Source organism: Helianthus annuus, chromosome 3, assembly GCF_002127325.2.
Source record: "Helianthus annuus cultivar XRQ/B chromosome 3, HanXRQr2.0-SUNRISE, whole genome shotgun sequence".
Taxonomy (NCBI): Eukaryota; Viridiplantae; Streptophyta; class Magnoliopsida; order Asterales; family Asteraceae; genus Helianthus; species Helianthus annuus.
Genome location: NC_035435.2, coordinates 5,345,033 through 5,358,581, shown reverse-complemented (window position 1 = coordinate 5,358,581; position 13,549 = coordinate 5,345,033). Strand labels below are relative to the sequence as shown.

The window sequence follows — 13,549 nt, the reverse complement described above, 5'->3', positions numbered from 1 at the left end:
TATAGAGGTTGTGGTATCAGTAGGATACCTTCCATAATGCCCGTAACGAGTTTAAGTTCATATTATGCCCCGTAGGGGTATTTTGGTCTTTTTAAAGATTATAAAAGAGGTTTCTGAGTTCTACAGGAAATCTGAGTTTCTCTAACAGTTTATAAAGTCTAAAATACTTTATTTATTATTTAAAATCAGTGGCAACTGGAATTGGGTCAAAAGACCTTGTAGAACTCAAGTTATGGCCGAAAAGGGTATATTCGGTATTTACCGAACCGTTGCCATAACTGCAGGTTATGAGCAGGTTAAAAATAATTAAAAATCTTTAGAAATCCCAAAATATTATTTTACATCAGTGAGTAAAAGGTTTGGTGTCGAAATCCGGGTTTAGATAGGCGTTATGCTAATTGCGCTATTTAATTACTAAAGTTTCGCAATTTGCGCTATTTAGCATAACTCCTATTCTGGACCTCGGATTGACATGAAATTTTAGGGACATTCTTAGAAATCAGTAACCAAGGTTATGATTCTTTCATATGTCCGAAATTCTCGTTTTAATTTAAAAAGGGCGTTACGGTCAACTTTTAAGCACTTAACGGAAATGTGTAAAAGACTCGGACAACAAATGAACCGGTCACAGAGGGTTATACCATCATGTAACCTGGTCCTAAGAGAGTCCTAAGGCATATCTAAATCTTACTTTAGCGGGTCAGAACTGAAGTCAAAGCAAAAGTCAAACTTTTGCGATATTCGGCTCCGAACCAGGTCAAAACAATAAATGGTCGGATCAAACAAGCTCAGACTAGTTTATATACTTATTATCATGTTTTATGAGTGTTCAAACAGGTTACATATCATCTACATTACAGATTACGCAAGAAATCGCAAAAATGACATTTCTGTTAAGCACGTTTGACTCGATATTTGAACTAGTTAGAGTGGGAATCAGAGGGTGCCCTTTTAGGGGTTTGATGCCCACATGATTACCATCATATAACTATCTTTGATTCGACAAACCACTGGACCATTCGTGATTTATCGCAAAGTCAATCGTTAATTACGACGGATTGACTTTTGAGCTAAACTAAGCAAAAACTAAGCCATAAAAGGGTAGACACACTTAAAGAAGCTTGGTGCACGACTTAGAATGTTAGAAGAGTGCTTGAGAGCTCCAGAGATGGTTTAGAATGCAGGTTTGAGGTGTGTTTCACTTATGCACAATGTGGTGCCTTTTATAGTGAAAAAATGGACTTAAGATCATTACACATCAACCTACAAGGCATCATGGATGATCAGCAGGTGGCCCTGGGTGCTAGGGGTCATGTAGAGGGTGCCCATGCTTCATTTATTGCTCAAATGATCGTTCACAACTTCAAACAGCAAGTCTGTCCAAGAATTCTGCATCTGGGACTGTCACGCGGCCCGCATGAGAGATCAGGCAACTTGTACGCGGGCCGCCTGAATCCTTAAGTCAGAACGCGTATCTGCAGGTGGCTCGCGGCCCGCATCAACTCATGCATAACCTTAACGCGGCCCGCATTAGACTTGATTTTCAAGATTTCTAAATCTTTTGTAATCATTAACCAAATCTTTTGTAATCATTAACCTAACCTTTCGGTTTTGAAGGGGTAACTTTGCGATTTGGCCCTCGATTATTTACGGTTAAGGGCCTCGTAACTTTTACCCGCATTGTTAAGCCCCCGGTTAGTTTAATTACTATCCGAAAAGCCTTAACTTTTATTGTTGACGCTTTTAACCCCTCGCATACGAATTTGATCATAACTTTCTCGTTTTAAAACAGAACTTCGCGAAATTTATATAATATATTCTAGTGAGCGTATTTTACTGTTACAAAGCCTCGGGTTCGTCAAAGGGTCACTCAGAGGTATAAATTAAACATATTGACACAATCAACCCCTGCAGCTTGTAATTCCTCACTTTCTCCCGCGTTTTGCTCCGTACGATCCATGATTTATTCGTTTGAAGGTACGAGCATCGTTTAGGGTTACTATACAGTATATTTATCCTTTGTTGACATTTATAACCCTCGAATTTACATACTTTCAAGGTTTGTCAACTTTAGTCCTTTATTTAAAAATTAATGCCACGTGTAAACTCATGACACGTGTTAACACATTATTGGACACAAAATTTCGAGGTGTTACAGAGGGTGACTCACCATTGGCAAACATTAGATTACCTTGATTTTCTGCTAAAGACTCGATACCCTTAATCCTGTCTTCGAACGTCTTCAGTCTACCGATCGCTTCCTGAAACGTCATGGCCTTCAAATCTGCGAACTGTTCAATTGAAGCTACAATTGGAACATACTTTGCTGGAACAGAGCCTAATAACTTTCTTGTTAGCTTTTTGTTTTCGTAGGTGGTTCCCAACCTGGCTGCTTTGGTCACCAACTGACTTATTCTGCCCGCGAAAGAATCAATCGTCTCTGTTTCTTTCATCTTCAAAGATTCAAACTCATTTTCCAGTTGCTCAATCTTTCCCTCTCGAACCCGTTCAACCCCAACATACCGTGTCTTCAACGCTTCCCAGATTTCCTTTGCAGTCTGAAACTGAGCTACTTGAAACACGAGCTCTTCTGGTATTGCTTGAAGTAGAAGTGCAACCGCCATGTCATCCTTTTTGGATTCTACCTCTTCTTCACCTGGTTCTAAAGCTTGCTGTATTCCATGAGCCTTGAATACTGCCTTGATACGAATCGCCCAGATGTTATAATTTGTTTCGGTTAACATTGGACATTGTAAAGTTGTGGTACTCTGATCCTTAACCACAACCGGTGGTGGTCTGTTCCCGTCCGTCATTGATTTCTGAACAACTTTTCAGAACCGAACGCATTTGATCGCAGAAACCCGGTCACGAATACCTCTCGAAAACCGAATAACAATAATCCTGAATTGACCCCGCTTGTTCAACCCAAACAACGTTTAATAGTAAACCCCAACTTAGTTATTCCAAAAAAAAAACCACTAAGCTTTCTTGAATATGAGTCACCCCTCCAAAAAATAAAATAAACCAAACTTTTGACACTTTACTTCCTGACAGCAATGTTGTAGAAGGCGCTAGGCGCTAGTCGGGCGGTGAGGTACCGCCTAGGGATTAATCGGGATTAATCGGAATGGGATTTTTATATGTATGTTTTCAAAATTATATATATATACCCAATAATATAAAAATAATACTTCAAAATTCACATAAATACTTCAAGTTTCAGATAGTATGGTTCGATTTTGACCAATTTTGACCGCCTAGGACCGATTTTGACTGATTAATATAGTCCGATTAATCCGATTTTTGACCGCCTAGGTACCGCCTTTGACCGACTTTGACCATGGCCGATTAATTGACCGACTAGCTCAAAATTAGGCAGTAAGTGGCCGCCTAGGCCGATTTCTGCAACCATGCCTGAAAGGAAACAACGAACCTGACTTTTTATTTTTTCTCGTTGAGTAATTGCTTGTTGCAATTATCGAAGATTAAAAAAGTTCTCGCTGCCACACTCAATTCAAATTACTTAGATAAGTCAAATACACCACCTCCTTGTGGATTACTTCGGCCCTACTTAAAAGATTCACAGAACGAATCTAGGTGTCCACCGTGTCGTTGTCTTTCGATGATGAATACGTTTAGTAAAGCCTTATGTATGTTGTGCCAAAATCGATCTGACCCAGAGCCTGCCTAGTTCCGCTTTTTAATTGATGTCTTACGAACAACCTACACGTTGCCTGTCGCCGTAACAGTACAGACGTCGCTGCTCCGACAGACCAGTACCGTTGATCTCAACTTTCCTGATCGACGACCCATTAGTCTTCTTAGCCGCCTATTAAGAACCCGAGTACCCGTTTGATATCGACGATTGAACTTGGCTATGATACCAATTCAAGTCCCAATCGACAATCAAACCGAATAGAAAAGATGAAGAAAAGAATTTAGATCGAATAACTCTCAATCTTATTAATCAGAAAATAACTCAAAACTGATTACAGACTCTCAAACCATAACTCGGTTTCTCTAGTCTCTTCTCTCTTAATAATGTCTAACCCTTACATGGTTTATATAGGCTAACCAACTTAGTGACCAAGACATTACCATATAACCCTAACTTGGTGAGCAAGACAATACCAAATATAATTATAATGTAATTAGGAAACTTAAGCAATTATGACCAACTTGTCAACATTGATCCCTCAAGTTCACCGACTTGTGACTTGAACTCTTTTGTCACCCTTTCACATCATCGACTTGTGATGAGTCAGGGATTACCGCCAACAAATAGCAGAAGAAATGATTAGCTTAAAGCAATTATGTACAAGCTTACTCAAATATAGCCGAAGAGATTAAAAAAAAAAAACTTATAGGTAAATAAATTTGTTTCGCGATGTTGATATTCTATGATAAATATGTAACAAGAAATTGAACTATAAGTTCTCACGTTTTTTCCAAAAAAATTCGTGGGGCACACTAGTCTTACAATGAAAAAGAAAACCCTAATTCCAGGCATACACAAGCACACGTCCACAGGATATATGGATTAGAAAACATTACAACAAAGAAAATAATAATATTGGACCGTTTAAAATTAAAAAAAAAAAATAGCACAAGGACGAAATGTATAGTTTACTTATTTTATAGCAATGCTAGCTCATTTGGTATTTGGTAGAGGTTTTCGTCGTAGCAGAAAGTTTTAAATTCAGTCCCAAACAAGATGATAATTTAGTGTAATTTAATATTAGGAGTTATGTAACATCATCCATTAAAAATGTTATGAGTATGAGTAGACTTGGGTCGTTTATTGATTTATTGAGTTATCGTACACCCTAATTCATTAAAGTTGTCGTGTCCACATTATAAAAACTAATAACAAATCATATTCAAGAGAATCATTTGAAATTATTTATTACATTTGTTGTAATAATCTTCTAATCCTTTAACTTTTCTGTCTTTATTTCCTTTCCAAGAAATTATTCATTTGAAACCATCCTGTTATACGTTTAGAAAAAGAATAGTATATTATGAATTTATCTCGAGATAGTTGGTAAACGGGTAACAAGCTGCGCCGCTACCCCTTTTTGAATAATAAAACTAAGTCAGGGCCGACTCAACCATTTTGGTGGCCTAAGACGAAGTAAAAGCTTGTGGCCTTTTTTTTCCAAAAAAAAAACGTATGTAATTGAATGTTAAATGTCACACCCCAACCGATGGCGAAATCATCGGGGCATGGCACTGAGCGAAACAGATTGTCCAGAAGTTTCCATAACAACTATCATTACTATTCAATTTATATAATACGTCCCATACCGTACCTCAAATAGCAAACAAATTATTACAGATAAAATCTAGTCAAATATTATGTTCCGACCACTCAGATTTAAATATAAATACAAATTGTTTATCTGCTTCTAGAGTCCCATAATTTGACCACTACAGACAACTATTTGTTGGGCTCTAGCAGATAAGCATCTTAAACACCTGTCACATAGGTTAAAATAAAGTCAATACATAAAATGTAAATGTGAGCATACAAGTTTGATAATAGCATAATAGAGTTCGAAATAGTTTACGCATAACCAGCACGTACACAGAGGAAAATGAAGCATGTTAATTATCGACATGGATCTATCGATACCACTGACTGCGGGTTGACTGCCCGAGGCAGTTCGCAATACATGATTACCACCGTAATCCATGCAAGTAATTGTCCTTAACAACCCCCGTGTGAAAGGGTGCTGAGTCCAAACTATATTACTATCGTCGTTAAGGCAGGTAGACAGCATTCCACGTGTAAACATAACAACAAGCATTCATTTAGTCACGTAATACATGCGGTAACGGTTAGCGTTTAAAGTAATTGAGTAGTGTGTTCGATTGTGATTTAGAATAAGTAACGTATGTAACACCCAAAAGTGCTAAAGCAAAAAGGGTTCGAGTATACTCACAGCGATTGATGGATTGAAGGGAGCGCTTGGGAGTAGGGTTAGCCTGAATAGTTTGATGGCATAACGATAAGCAACGCGTAAAACGGAAAACAAGTGTTGGAGGGTCGGACAGCTGGTCGATCGGACGGTAGTCCGATCGGACGGCTGACCGTTCGGCTGGCAGTCCGTTCGGACAGCTGTCCGGTCGGTCGGTAGGTAGGCCGATCGGATGGCTGTTCGAGTGGATTGTTTCTTCCTTTGAGAAGGATGTGTTTGTGTATGATGGTTTGACTTTTGAAGTTTTCGTTGTAGCATTTGAAAACATTGAAGTATCTTTACCCTTCAGGTCGGTCGATCGGACGGTTGTTCGATCGGCCGGCAGCCCGATCGGTTAGGTACTTCTAGCAAGACAAGTTCTCAGCAGGGTGTCACCTGATCGGACGGCTGTTCGATCGGGTGGCACTCCTAGTGCATTGAACACGTTGAAAATTGACTAAGTGTTGAAGTATAGTATCTCATGATCCGAAGAGTAATCCGATCGGACGGTAGTCCGATCGAACAACTGTTCGTTCAATACTAGTCTTCGAAATAATTGATTAAGTGTGGGACCTTGTGCTAGCCGATCGGTTGGCCAGTCGATCGGCTGGCTGTCCGTTCGGACAGCAGTCCGATCGGTCAGTCATCCTGACCTGATCAGCCTGTTCGTCTAACACTTAGCTGTTCTGATTGCTTTGTCGTTATATCGAGGTGTTTTGACAACGAGTCTAACCATAGAACCCTCGTTCTTACTTGTTCCTCCTGATCGGACATGAATCACCCAAATCCGGCCGGTGGACTGTTCGGAACGGAGTTTAACGTTTAACCCGAAATCGGTGAACCTCGTGGATAGAATCCGGATCTTGAGTCATGCAACCACTGAATAGCAAGTCGGCACAAGCTCCGTTTCTATCGGTTTGAAGGTATTGAGTGTAAAAGAGTTGAAAGAAAGTTGGAAAAACCATCTTTCAATCCTTTTCACCGTGCAAATGTTTAGATCCATGAAAGATCTTTGTTTGTTTATGTGGAAATCGGCTAGATCCAAGTTATTCTTGCTGGATTGAGGCCAAAACATGAAGTTCTTCAAGAACACCATGATGACATCATCCTAGAACACTTGAATCTTGATGATTTCACGGTTAAAAGTTAAGATTTGAAAGATAGAAAGGTGTAGGAGTGCGTGTAGATCAAGAAAGTACAAGATTTAGGATGAAATCTTACCGGAATCGGAAGGAATCTGAGAAAAAGATGGGAGCACGAGCTGGTCGGACAGAGGTTTCCAAAAGTAGAAAGTTTGAGAGTGACAATGGGTATTTATAGGATGCCAAATGAGGAAAGTGCTGGCCGATCAGCCAGGCAGCTCGATCGGACAACCTGTCCGATCGGACAGCAGTCCGATCGGCTGGCTGTTCGATCGGCTGGTAGCCTGATCGATCAGCCGCCTGATTCGAGTGTTCGGTGCGACGATTTTTGATATTTCGATTTCGATTGAGGACGATGCGAATACGATAGAGTTTCGATAGAGTTTCCAATTCAAATTACTTTTAATCCCAACCACTATATCTAACATACAATCATCTATATCTCGCGCTATCTCTTCTCCACCAATTATCATGCTTCGATTTCGATTGAGTTCGATTGAGTTTCGATTTCGAGTCGAGTTTCGATTAATTACCACACATAACATAAAGTAGACACGCACAAGTAACACATAAGGCACACACACGTATATTAACACCAAAATTCGCGTAATTCGAGTCTCGAGTTCAATGATGATTAGATTAGCTCGATTATTGATTAATTGACTTTATCGCATTGTTACTTCCTATCATTCACAGTCGTAAAGCGGTTCGCATCGATAAATAAACTTCGATTAATTCGATTGCAATTAATTACTCCACATAATACAACTAACGTAAACATAAAATAGACTAACTACGGTCAAAGAAGTCAATCTTGACTTTGACTTTGGCTTTCGAAAACACGGGGTGTTACATTAAACTTAAAGGGCCCATGTGTAATTATTTGAAAGATTGTATTAAAATTTAAAAACAAGAAAAAAATGGAGGAAAATGGTGAACCAGGGATTTGAACCCGGGTCTTACCAATATCAATACGTACACAAAACCACTACACTACCAACCATCAATATGTTGATAATCTACACCCTAAAGCTTTTATCAATGGACTGTGGTTTCATCAAATCGTTGAGGCCCTATAGTTTTGGTGGCCCAAGGGCCAAGGCCCAAGCCTCATTTGACTTGGGCTTGGGCCGGCCCTGAACTAAGCCTTTTAAAAACTACGTCCATAGATCTCGGGGTCATAACATTACTATGCATGACCCTTTGAACTCGACTAAGTAGGTCCCCAGCCTCTGGCGCCAGAAAACCAAAGGTATCAAAAGCAAATGGGATAAACACGTGCTGGTTGTCAAGTCATGCTTTCTCATGTTTGGTCACTTTACCCGAAGCAGCCTTTAAAGCAGCCTGACCCACCGTGAAAGCACTACCCCTAAGCCCACAAGCGGGGAAACCCCTATTAGATCCACACAGGGATGTTTTCCTCCTACCCATCCAAAGACCAGAATGTCAGCTGGTCGAAGGGTAGATCTCCCTTCCAACAGGTTTGTTAAGAAATTAACGGGTGCCTCTTTCGTAACAGAAATACCAGCGCACCTGAATATGTCAAAAAGGACATCCCTATTGCGACACGTAAGGTAATCAGTTATTTATTTAATCAACATGAAAATTGTAGGAAGCCATCACGGTCACTAATTAAGAATAATCAATGTTTGAGATGTTAGGAGAGTGACACATGTACAAAATATAAGAATTTAAATGGTCAAATGGTAAAATGAGAAAAGCCCCCAATTCTATTTTTTAGAACGACCAAAATTTTATTGAAAAGGAAAATTCGAATAGCAATAAGCTTGACAAAAGAACAATATGTTCCTGAACCACAGACTTAAAAGAAACCTACTCCACAGCAATCGAACCTCACTGCAAACCGCAAGGGAAAAACAACAAAGCCTAAAAATAAACGCCCATGAAACAAGCTAAAGAGCCAAGTTAAACAAAGTAGCACCAACGAACCTAGAATCGAACAGAAACTTCTCCCATAAGACGAACAAAAAGCTCCCAATTCTTTACTCTTGTTTACTTTCATCGTTTTTCTTGTAAAAGATCAAATAGCTTTTACATGGTTTCTTATTTTTTATAAAAACATATACTATAAAATTAAGAATTTAGTTACCATTAGTTTGAGTATAATGTTGTTATATAATTTTTGTTAAACAAATTATCTTATTAAAAAGGTAGATATATTATGAGATAACCTGCGTACGCATAATTATAAATATAAATTGCGTGTTTATTTATGTGTTACAAAATTTTAAACATAGGTTGTTTTCTAAACCTATGTTATGTAACTTCGTATGGACACATATCCTTTCTTCAGACATGCCTCGCACTATGATAGTTCTGTACATCACATGTTAAAATGATGTTATGCAATGACCTCTCTTTCAGTGGCGGAGCTTCTTGGTGGTCCGTAGGTGCGCCGGCTCTCACTGATTTTTCGCTCGTAGTGTTAATTTTACCGATTTTTTTTTGGGAAATTGGCCTATAATAATCCCACCTAGACCTTATTGGCCACTAATAATCCCACCTCAGAATATTCCCCCCACCAGTCCCACCTTTCACATATTTTTCCTACAACGGTCCCCCGTTAAAAAAACTTAACGGAGTTAAACATTTTTCCAAATTACAAACATATTTTTTAGGGCTTTTGATTAGAACGACGATACGAGTCCATTGATGTAAAACTTGCCTCGAAACGGTGCTCCAAACGATGAAAACAACGCTTCAATTCGGGTATTTAAATTTCCAATTAACCAAAATCAAGTCACTTGGAGCACCATTTTGAAGTAAGTTTTACATCAGTGGACTCGTATCATCGTTCTGATCAAAAGCCCTAAAAAATTTGTTTGTAATTTGGAAAAAAAACTTAACTCCATTAAGTTTATTTAACGGGAGACCATTGTAGGAAAAATAGGTGAAAGGTGGGACTGGTGGGGAGGAATATTCTGAGATTGGATTATTAATGGCCAATAAGGTCTAGGTGAGATTATTACAAGTCAATTCTCCTTTTCTTTTTGTTGTGTAAAATATTAGAATTATAAGAGTACGGTCCACACTCATTTTTTGTTAAAGTTAGCCACTGCTACCATGTATGTTATGTATAACAAAGTAATATAAAATTAAATATATTTTTATTTGATTACTTTTATTTAATTATCAAGTGTTGCTAAAAAACTAATAATTTTCATATGATAACTTTGTTAAGAGCGTGCATTGTCATATTAATTAAATATTGTGTAAAAAAACAAATAAAGTAGACACAGGTTTGCTTTTTATGTCTCTTTTTTCACAACTCGACACATATTGAACTAAAATAATTATTAAATGGTTTACCTGAATTATCAAGTATAGTATTCGTTGAATGTTTAAAAATAATATTAACTAGTATTAAGCTCCTCATGTTGCGGTGGGGTTGTAAAACTGTGACAAATAGCATCAATGCGACAACACCGTCAACGACCACCAACACTAAAGTTGCGACGTGTTAATGCGGAAAAATTAGACCGAAATGTAAAAAATAGAAAATAATAACTAAGTCGATTTAGGACCCGCACGTTGCGATGAACCTATCAAACGGGAAAAAATGACGATATAAAAACGTTTAATCAAACACACACACATTGCGTCATGTTAACTCGCAAAATTAAGAATGAAACGTAAAAACATTGAACCACACACGAACGTTGCGCCATGTTAACTCGCAAAATTTAGAACAAAACGTAAAATGAATATTTTGCAAAATATGAAAAGTATTGGGTATCAAAGTTGAAACTAAAAAAGTTGTGAGGTTAAATTAGCAAATATAGAAAGCTTTTGGGTTAAAAGTGTAACATCAAAATTTTTTTAAACCACCTTAAACATATAATAAAATTTCTTTATGCACCAAAATGTTGCCAATTTATAATGGGTGGTACCAAAGTTGAAACTAAAAAAGTTGTGAGGTTAAATTAGCAAATATAGAAAGCTTTTGGGTTAAAAGTGTAACATCAATTATTATTTTTTTGAAAACCACCCTAAACATAGAATACAACTTCTTTATGCACCAAAATGTTGCCAATTTATAATGGGTAAATAAGTATTAGGAAAAATGACAAGTTTTGTCCTTTATCTTTATAGTACTTTACAGGCGGTGTCCTTTTTTTCAAATGTTGACAGGCGGTGTCCTTTAGTAGGTATTTTGTTACAAGTTTTGTCCTTTCCACTCAACCTGGTTAAAAGACTCAGTTAATTTGTGGCACATGATAAGCACATGAGGGTAATTATGTATTTTCCATATCCCTTTACACCTACCCCATTTATTATCCCTCAGAAACCCTCTTGATAACGTCATTCACCCCCAATTCGTCCCTCAGGTTTCACTCTTAGGGTTTCTACCACACAAAATCGCTGATCAAAGAAGAAGATGTCGCAGGACGATCAAGGTTGTTGATAACGAACAGGTTATTGATCTATATGGTGATTCGAGACCATCTTGATAACGAACAGGTTGTTGATCTATATGGTGAGTTCTTCAACTTAAATTTGAAACCCTAGTTTAATTTTTTGAGCTAAAAATTGTGCATTTTGCAATGTAGTAGTGTATTAGTTGATAAATGCTGTGAATGTTTGATTATTTGCATATGGTTTTCCCCATATCTTCAGTTTTCGGATTCATCATGGTGGTAGGCTGACGGTACCTCCAGGATGTGAGTATGTAGGTGTCACGGCCCCCGACCCCTCCCTGGACGGAAACGGGCGCCGCGAGCAGCCAAGTGGTACCGGTGGTTATTTTAAAAACATTGCAGCGGAAATTTCATCAGGACCGTGAGTTAGGAAAAATATCAGAGTTTAGAAACACCGGATTTTATTTATTAAATAGATGGGATAAAACCCATGTTTTACAAAGGTAGCTTTAGCATGAACAACATTTCTTGATTTAGTTTAATTGATAAAGTAAGCCACTACTTTAAGCCTTTCGGTGTCGTATCCAACTCTCATTCCATTCTACTATAAATACCTGAAATGCATTTTAAAAAGGTTTGTCAGCAGGAAATACTGAGTGAGTTCATTCAGTTTGCACAAAACGACTCGTAGTTATAATTTACAGTATTAAGAGCGATTACAATGTTTCTGATATCAACCAACTACCCACAGTATTGTCACTCGACCCATTGGCCCTCATTGTCCAATGGTGTCTGTGACTATGGTCATATCATCCCTTGGCTGCCCCAATGGTGAAGATTATCAAGTAATGTATACAAAACCCCACATACCGGCTGTAATTTGGTGATTACAAAGACTTAATCCTTGTAATTATAACTTTGAAAATAACTTGGAGTTTTGTAAAATAGTTGATAAAAAGAGAATGACTCACAGTATAAGCATGATTTAGCAAGCTTCTTGATTCTATTCCTTCTGATAATTAAGCGTATACTTTATTTGTTCTGAATCTTCTGATGATTTAACAGCTTGTTTGATTGTAAGTGTCTAGTTGGGAGTATTCTGGTAGTTAAACATATAGTTTAACAGAATGGAATACGTATTTGTGTAAAACCCAAATCAAACCTAACAGTAGTCACGACCTTAACAAAATTCACAAAGTGTAACACTTCGGATTCCCTTTACCGAAATCACAAAGTATAGCACTTTGGCATCCGTTTAACGAACTCTCAAAGTATAGCACTTTGGCATCCGTTTAACGAAATTCACAAAGTACAGCACTTTGGCATTCGTTAGTTGGTTCCTGAATCGATCGGACAGAACATCGCATCGGTGATTATTGGTTAGAACACCAACGTATAGAGAGAAGAAGAAAAGAAATGAGCAAAGAAAAATGAATCCTAAGCTTCCTATTTATAGGTAGGAAATAGGAAATTTCTAGGATGTTTCCCTTGTATTTCTAGGAAATTTCCTATAGCTTTTCTAGGAAGTTACCTATGCATTTTCTAGGAAGCTTCCTTCCTACATATCTATCCTCTTACACCTTCCTAGCACCTTCCTTTGATATTATCTATCTCGTATATATTTATTTTCATGTATATTTAGGTGTTTACTAAATCTTACTTAGCTGATTAATTAATCTTAGTTATCTTAATTAATCTTGCTTAGCTTAATTAATATTGCTTAGCGTAATTAATCTTACTTAACCGATTAATTAATCCTAACGGTTTAAATCAAGTAATTTATTTAGCCGATTAATTAAATAACGTAACTAGCTGATTAATTAATTTACTTAGCTTACTTAACTGCTAAGTTTCCTTTCCTATTAAGTTGTCGTAGCTATTAAGTTTTCTAAACTGCTAAATTATCTTAATATCTAGGTTTGCTATACTAGTTTGACAGCTTCCTGATTATGAGTTCTAATTTCTAGGCACAAGAACTCGTATTAGTGTATTAACTCAATTCAACTTTGACGATAATCACGAGATAGAAACCCTCACAATGAATGACAAAGTGCAATACTTAAACATC

General features: G+C 37.6%; 1 long non-coding RNA gene across 1 annotated transcript; it reads right to left on the bottom strand.

The window, feature by feature from the left end:
* Positions 1-11,925: 11,925 nt before the first annotated feature.
* On the bottom strand, positions 11,926-12,505 carry LOC110927500. Its single transcript, XR_002585672.2, has 2 exons — positions 12,453-12,505; positions 11,926-12,095 (listed from the first exon to the last, which is right to left on the bottom strand). It is a non-coding gene; the product is annotated as an uncharacterized LOC110927500 (long non-coding RNA).
* Between the last annotated feature and the right edge of the window lie 1,044 nt (positions 12,506-13,549).